The sequence below is a fragment of the Rattus norvegicus genome, chromosome 10 (assembly GCF_036323735.1).
Source record: "Rattus norvegicus strain BN/NHsdMcwi chromosome 10, GRCr8, whole genome shotgun sequence".
In the NCBI taxonomy this organism is placed as follows: domain Eukaryota; kingdom Metazoa; phylum Chordata; class Mammalia; order Rodentia; family Muridae; genus Rattus; species Rattus norvegicus.
Window position 1 is genome coordinate 92,584,087 of NC_086028.1, and position 7,177 is coordinate 92,591,263.

Sequence of the window (7,177 nt, forward strand, 5' to 3'; positions counted from 1 at the left end):
TCCATGCCTGTTCCAATCTTCTCTATTTTTCAAGAGAATATGAAGATTTTTATCTGAAACATGTTTGTATGTTTGATTTTAAATAGAGTGATCTAACCAGGCATCAAACTGGGCTGTGGGTTGACACATGTGACGCCATGAATGTGTGTGTGTGGACAGAGAGCAAACAGGACAGCTCATGGGTAAAGGTCCTTGCCATCACACCTTTTGATCTGGAGGGTATTATGGCAAACCTTTAATCCCAGCACTCAAGAGGAAAAGGGTGACATAGAGAGATCCTGTCTCAAAAATAAAAGTAAAAGAGAGATCCAGCTCCCAAAAGTTTCTCTCTGACTTCTACATACAAGCTGTGACACACATGCCCACACCCATACACAAATAAATAGTTAAGTGCCAAAAGATTTTTTTAAAGATAATAGAGACATATCTTTAAATGTTGACTTGTTTTGAGACAGGGTATCATGCTGGCCTCAAACTGGCTATGTAGCTGAGCCTGTCCTTTAACTCCTGACCCTTCTCTCTCTACCTCACAGGCATATGACACCAGGTATAGCTTTTTCTTTCTATTATTTTGTTTTGTTTTGTTTTGTTTTTTTCTTTTTTCTTTTTTTCGGAGTGAACCCAGGGCCTTGTGGTTGCTAGGCAAGCGCTCTACCACTGAGCTAAATCCCCAACCCCTGTTTTGTTTTTTTAAAAATTTATTCATTTATTATATATAAGTACACTGTAGCTGTCTTCAGACACACCAGAAGAGGGCATCAGATCTCTTTACAGATGGTTGTGAGCCACCAGGTGATTGCTGGGAATTGAACTCAGGACCTCTGGAACAGTAGTCGAGTGCTCTTAACTGCTGAGCCATCTCTCCAGCCCCCTTTGTTTTGTTTTTTGAAGCAGTGTCACTATGTAGTACAAGCTGGAGTGAAGCTACTATTCCTCCTGCCTTACCCTCCTCAATGTTGGGCATAGATATGTGCCAGTGTTGGGTTTCGGTTTGCTTGCTTGCTTGTTTACTTGCTTGCATTTTTCTGTTTGTTTGTCTTTTTACTCACCACACAGTACTGTTCTGTCTGACGCAAATTCCTGGCCTTAAACGGTCCTCTGACCTCAGCATCATGAGCTTCCAGACTAGTAGCCTGCACTGAATAGAACAAAGACCTGGCAGATTGATCCAAACATATGCTTTCTGGTTACAGCCCAACTTTGTAACCCGTGACCTATACTGTGTAGAATACAGTTTCCCTGCATACTGTAAGGAATATATATATATTTTTTTTCTGATATATATTTATATATGTATAATTTCACATATATATTGGAAAAATGAGAGATGTTTTTGGCATTACATATACCTTTTTAGTTGCCAGCCTTGGAAAAGTGACTCTGGATCATTTAATCAGGAAAGGAATTCTTTTCTTTTTTTTTTTTTTAAGTACACTGTAGCTGTCTTCAGACACACCAGAAGAGGGCATCAGATCCCATTACAGATGGTTGTGAGCCACCATGGGTTGCTGGGAATTGAACTCAGGACCTCTGGAAGAGCAGTCAGTGTTCTTAACTGCTGAGCCATCTCTCCAGCCCCAGGAAAAGCATTCTTAAGAAGGATGCAGAGAACTTTAGAATTGTGGGTTCTGAGTCTAAAAAGAATCCAACCTCTGAAGCCATTGCTTTCCATCTAAGGACCCTAATGTTCCAGAGAAAAAGGAGGCCACTCTTCTAAATCTGAGTCCCAGCACAAAGAAAGCTAAGCACTTTTGGTCAGTGGCATAGAAGATAAAGTTAGTGGATTTCATGCCAGGTCATTATGAGGTCAGGTTCTTAGGCATGTGCTACAATGTATAAGGCACTGTTGTGGCTGTGAGTGACTCAGGGCTGGAGAGACAGCCCAGTGAATAAAAACACTTGCTACTCTTACAAAAGACCAGAGTTCAGTTCCCAACACCCACAGCAGGTGGCTCACAACCACCTAAGCCCTAGTCAGGGGATTTAAGTCTTCTAGCTTGCACTCAGATGCATATACATACATATAGATGTGAAAACACAAATCTTTTTTTTTAAGTTGCCAGGCATGGTGCCTCATGCCCTTCATATCAGCACTCTGGAGGCAGAGGGAGACAGATCTCTGTGATTTCAAGAATACACAGTGAGTTTTGAGCCAGCCAGTGCTACACAGTGGGTCTCCCTCTTAAGACAGAAATTTAAGGTTGGAGAGACCACTCAGATGTTAAGAGCTCTTGCTGCAGCTAGGAGGTGGTGGCAAATCCCAGCACTCAGGAGGCAGAAGCAGGCATCTTTGAGTTCAAGGCTAGCCTGGTCTACAGAGTGAGTTCCAGGGCAGCCAGGGTTACAGAGAAAACCACTGCCTGTAACTCCACCTCCAGGAAACCTTCTTCTGGCCTCTACAGACATGGACACATTAAAAAATAAAGTTAAAATTTAAAAGGAATGCCTTTTTTATTAAAGTGTATGTGAGTGTTTTCCTGCATGTATGTTTGCACTTCAAATGCATATGCAGGCAATACCCAATGAAGATAAGAAAGGGGTGTTGGGGTTGGGGATTTAGCTCAGCGGTAGAGCGCTTGCTAGGCAAGCGCAAGGCCCTGGTTCGGTCACCAGCTCCGGAAAAAAAAAAAAAGAAAGGGGTATGGGATCCCTTGGGATTATAGTTCCATACAGTTCTTAACTACCAATGTGGGTGCTGAGAATTGAACCCAGGTCCTGTGGAAGAGCAACTACTTAATACTTTGGCCTGTTGAGCCATCTCTCCAGCTCGTGTACACCTTTAAGCCCAACACCTAGGTAAAGAAAGAAAGAGTTAAAAGAAAGAAGTCACCAAATCATTGAACTAGACAGTTGGTCTATGGCTGGTGGGAGGAAACCTTCACAAACTATATTGTAATGATTTCTTCTAATGCCAACTCAGCATAGGCAACAGGTGAGTTCTAGAAACAAACCCAGGGCCTGATTGTTACTTTGTGTTACTTTGTTCATGACCTCAGATCCACAGGTCAGCCTTGGTTCCCTCTTCCCTCTTGTAGCACAAGTTGGTATTACAGTCGCTGTGAAGTCAAGGATGACCTTGAATACCTGATCCTGCTGCCTCCACCTCTGAGAGCTGAGATTACAGGTGTGAGTCACCATGCCCAGTTTATGTGTTGCTGGGGATGGGAGCCAGGGCTTCCTGCATAGGACACAAGTATTCTACCCATCAAACTTCATCTTTGGCCCCATGGGTACAAATGGTCTGCTTGCTTGCTTTGTGGGTGGGTGGGTTTTTCAAGACAGAGTTTCTCTGTATAGCCTAGGCTGTTCTGGAACTCACTCTGTCCACTCACTTATTAAAGCTTCCTCCTTCTCCACACTGAAACCATATTTAATGTTTTTTTTTGGGGGGGGGGTATGTGTTTGTGCGTGTGTGCATGCATGTGTGTGTTTTGCCTGTGTGAATGTCTGTATACCATACCTGCAGAAACCAGAAGAGTATTGGATCCCCTTCAATTGGAGTTAAATACTTGTGAGCCACCGTGTGGATGCTGGGAATCAAATCCTGGTCCTGTGAAAAGAGCAACCAGTGTTTTTATTTTCCCATTAATTAATTTATTTATTCACTTTATATCCCAATAGCAGCACCTACTACCAGCAACCAGTGTTAACTTCAGTACCTTGATAAGTTGTTTTGGTTTTTTTGAAACAATTTCTTTGTGTAAAAGTCCTGGCTAACTGGAACTCACTTTGTAGTTTTGGCCTCAAACTACCTCTCTGCCTCCTTTCTGTTGGTGTTAAAGACATGCATCATCTCGACCTTGCCAGATAAGTTGTTTGCTTTTTGTTTTTGTTTTTGGTTTTTTTTCTTTTTCTTTTTTTTTTTTTTTTCCGGAGCTGGGGACCGAACCCTGTTTTTGTTTTTTGTTTTTTGTTTTTTAGATTTACTTATTTATTATATCTAAGTACACTGTAGCCGTCTTCAGACACACCAGAAGAGGGCATCAGGTCCCATTACAGATGGTTGTGAGCCACCATGTAGTTGCTGGGATTTGAACTCAGGACTTACTGGAAGAGCAGTCAGTGCTCTTAACCACTGAGCCATCTCTCCAGCCCCAGATAAGTATTCTTTTTTTTTTTTTTTTTTTTTGGTTCTTTTTTTCGGAGCTGGGGACCGAACCCAGGGCCTTGCGCTTCCTAGGTAAGCGCTCTACCACTGAGCTAAATCCCCAGCCCCACCAGATAAGTATTCTTATAAGACACAAATGCGGGGTTGGGGATTTAGCTCAGCAGTAGAGCACTTGCCTAGCAAGCGCAAGGCCCTGGGTTCGGTCCCCAGCTGCGAAAAAAAGAATAAAAAAAAAAAAAAAAAAAAGACACAAATGCTTTCACATTCTAGGTTCATTCCTTGTTTTTCCCATGCATCCTTTCTTACACTCGTAAGTTCATGGTCTTGTGACTACCCGGAGTCTTTCTTATGGCAAATGGAACCAGAAGAACACAGCACACGATTTGTGTGCTGGGAAGGATTTCTTCCAGCCTGTCTGTTAAGATCTTGTAAAGGGGGCTGGAAAGAAGGCTCAACAGGTAAGAATGCTTCCTGCTCTTGCAGATGAATCCAGATGAGTCTAGTTCCAAAGACCAATCCTGGGCACCTCACTGCTGCTTTTAACTCTAGCTCCTGGAGAGATCTGATGCCCTCTTCTGGCCTTTATAGGCGCACACACAGAGCTTATATCCACACAAACACATATACAGATAAGCTTTTTTTTCTTCTTTCTTTTTTTTTTTTTTTCGGAGCTGGGGACCGAACCCAGGGCCTTGCGCTTTCTAGGCAAGCGCTCTACCACTGAGCTAAATCCCCAACCCCGGATAAGCTTTTTTTTAAATCACCTTCTCCTCCTTAGTCACCTGCTCATGGGAAATTCTCCATAAGGCTGTGGCTATGAGTTGAGGGAGTGGCAGTGACAAGGAGTAAAACAGCTTGGATGGGGTTGCACCTTTCTTTGCTTCTCAGGGACATGTTCAGGCCTGTTCTTTTATACCCAGGCTCTCGGGGAAGGGAGTAGTCACTTCGTGGCTGAGTGGAACACATACTCAGCTTGGAACCAACTGCACAGTTGCGTGAATACCAGACTTTCAAGCTATGTTAGGATCCAGGAAAAGAGCAGTCTGCAAGCAAAGAGAGCAAGGCTTCGTCCCCTAACTGCATCCAGACATTCCTTTTGAGACCTGCAGCAGGCTCTGTACTACCTCTCTACACATAGCTGTGTGTGGAATGTTGGGTAACTAAGTAACGGGGTCCAGTCGTCAGAGTTCCTTATGCTGTGCTGCGCTCCTGCTGAACACCCTCTGATCTACACTGTGGTTCAACATTAGGAGGCCTCAGATCACTCCGAAGATGCAATAAATGAGCACATAGAGATAGGATTCTTGAAAAAAAATGTATTTATTTCATATATGAGTACATCGTCGCTGTCTTCAGACACACCAGAAGAGGGCATCGGATCCCATTACAGATGGTTGGGAGCCACCATGTGGTTGCTGGGAATTGAACTCAGGACCTTGGGAAGAGCAGTCAGTGCTCTTAACCACTGAGCCATCTCTCCAGCCAATTAATTTATTAATTAATTAATTTATTTAGTGTACATGTACTTTGCCTACATAGATGCCTGTATGCATGCCTGACACTGCTGGGGACAATATAGGGCTTTGAATCCTCTGCAACTGGAGTTGCAGTTTTAAGCCACTGAGTGAGTGCTTAGAATTGAACTTGAGGGTCTGGAGAGATGGCTCAGAGGTTAAGAGCACTGACTGTTCTTCCAGAGGTTCTGAGTTCAATTCCCAGCAACCACATGGTGGCTCACAACCATCTGTAATGGGATCCGATGCCCTCTTCTGGTGTGTCTGAAGACAGCTGTACTCACGTACATTAAATAAATAAATCTTTAAAAAAGAAAAAGAAAATACGTTCTAAAAAAATAATTAAACCTGGGTCCTCTGGGAGGAGAGCCAGTGCTCTTTTTTCTTTTTTTTCTCTCTCTCTTTTTCGGAGCTGGGGACCGAACCCAGGGCCTTGCGCTTGCTAGGCAAGGGCTCTACCACTGAGCTAAATCCCCAACCTGAGCCAGTGCTCTTAACTATTGTACAATCTAGCCAGCCCCAAGACATGGTCTTTATAAATCCAAGGAGACAGTCAGGTGGTGGTGCCTCGTGTCTTGAATTCCAGCTCCTGAGAAGGCAGAGTCAGGAAGCTCTATGAGTTTAAGGCCAGCTTCATCTACAGAACAAGTTCTAGGATGGCTAGGGACATACAAATAAAAGCCTTGGGGGTTGAAGGGAAAAGATGTTGGAAGCAGCCAGATAGCTCAATGGGGAAAGACAATTGATGCAAAACTATGGTGATCCGAGCTGCGGGGTTGAAAGAAAGAACTGGCTATTGTTCTGTAAAGTGAGCCAGTGATGGTGCATACTTTAATACCAGCAGGGCAGAGGCATCTGCTCTATAGAGGGAGTTCCGGTCAACCTGGGACACACAGAGAAAACCAGTCTCAAGTAATCAAAGACAAGGGGCTGGAGAGATGGCTCAACAGTTAAGAGTACCAGCTGCTCTCCCAGAGGACCTGAGTTCAATTCCCAGCAACCTCGTGGTGGTTCATGCCCATCTATAATAAACTCTGATGACCGCTGCTGGACATGCAGATAGAGTACGATAGATAAGTAGGTCTTTTCCCCCTTCCAGGCAAGTGCTCTACCACTGAGCTAAATCCCCAACCCCATAAGTAGATCTTTTTAAAAACTTTAAAAACAAAAAGGGCTTCTGTCGTGAGTGGCACACGCAGGGCAACTCGATTGCTCTGTGTGCGGAATCGACATCAAGAGATTTCGGAAGCATAATTTTTTGGTACTTGGGCAGCTGGTGATCGTTGGTCCCGGCGCCTGCGCGCTTGTGAAAATAAAGGTTTTCTTTAATAGTTTAAAAAAAAAAAAACTTTAAAAACAAAACTAAAGAGAAAAACTGAAAAGTTGTAACCCCTAATGCCTTTAATCTCAGCATGGATGAGCTAAAGGCAGGCAGAGCTCTGTGACATCCAGGCTAGCCTGATCTACATAGAGAGCTCCAGAGCTACATAGTGAGTCTTTCAAAAAAAAAAAAAAAGATAAATACAGACTGATGGTCAGATAGACTAATTGAACC

The 7,177-nt window shown here is 43.6% G+C and overlaps 1 non-coding gene across 1 annotated transcript; it reads left to right on the plus strand.

Moving 5' to 3' along the window:
* Window positions 1–6,788: 6,788 nt before the first annotated feature.
* LOC120095432 (U11 spliceosomal RNA) lies at window positions 6,789–6,922 on the plus strand. Its single transcript, XR_005490904.1, has one exon. It is a non-coding gene; the product is annotated as a U11 spliceosomal RNA (small nuclear RNA).
* Window positions 6,923–7,177: the final 255 nt, after the last annotated feature.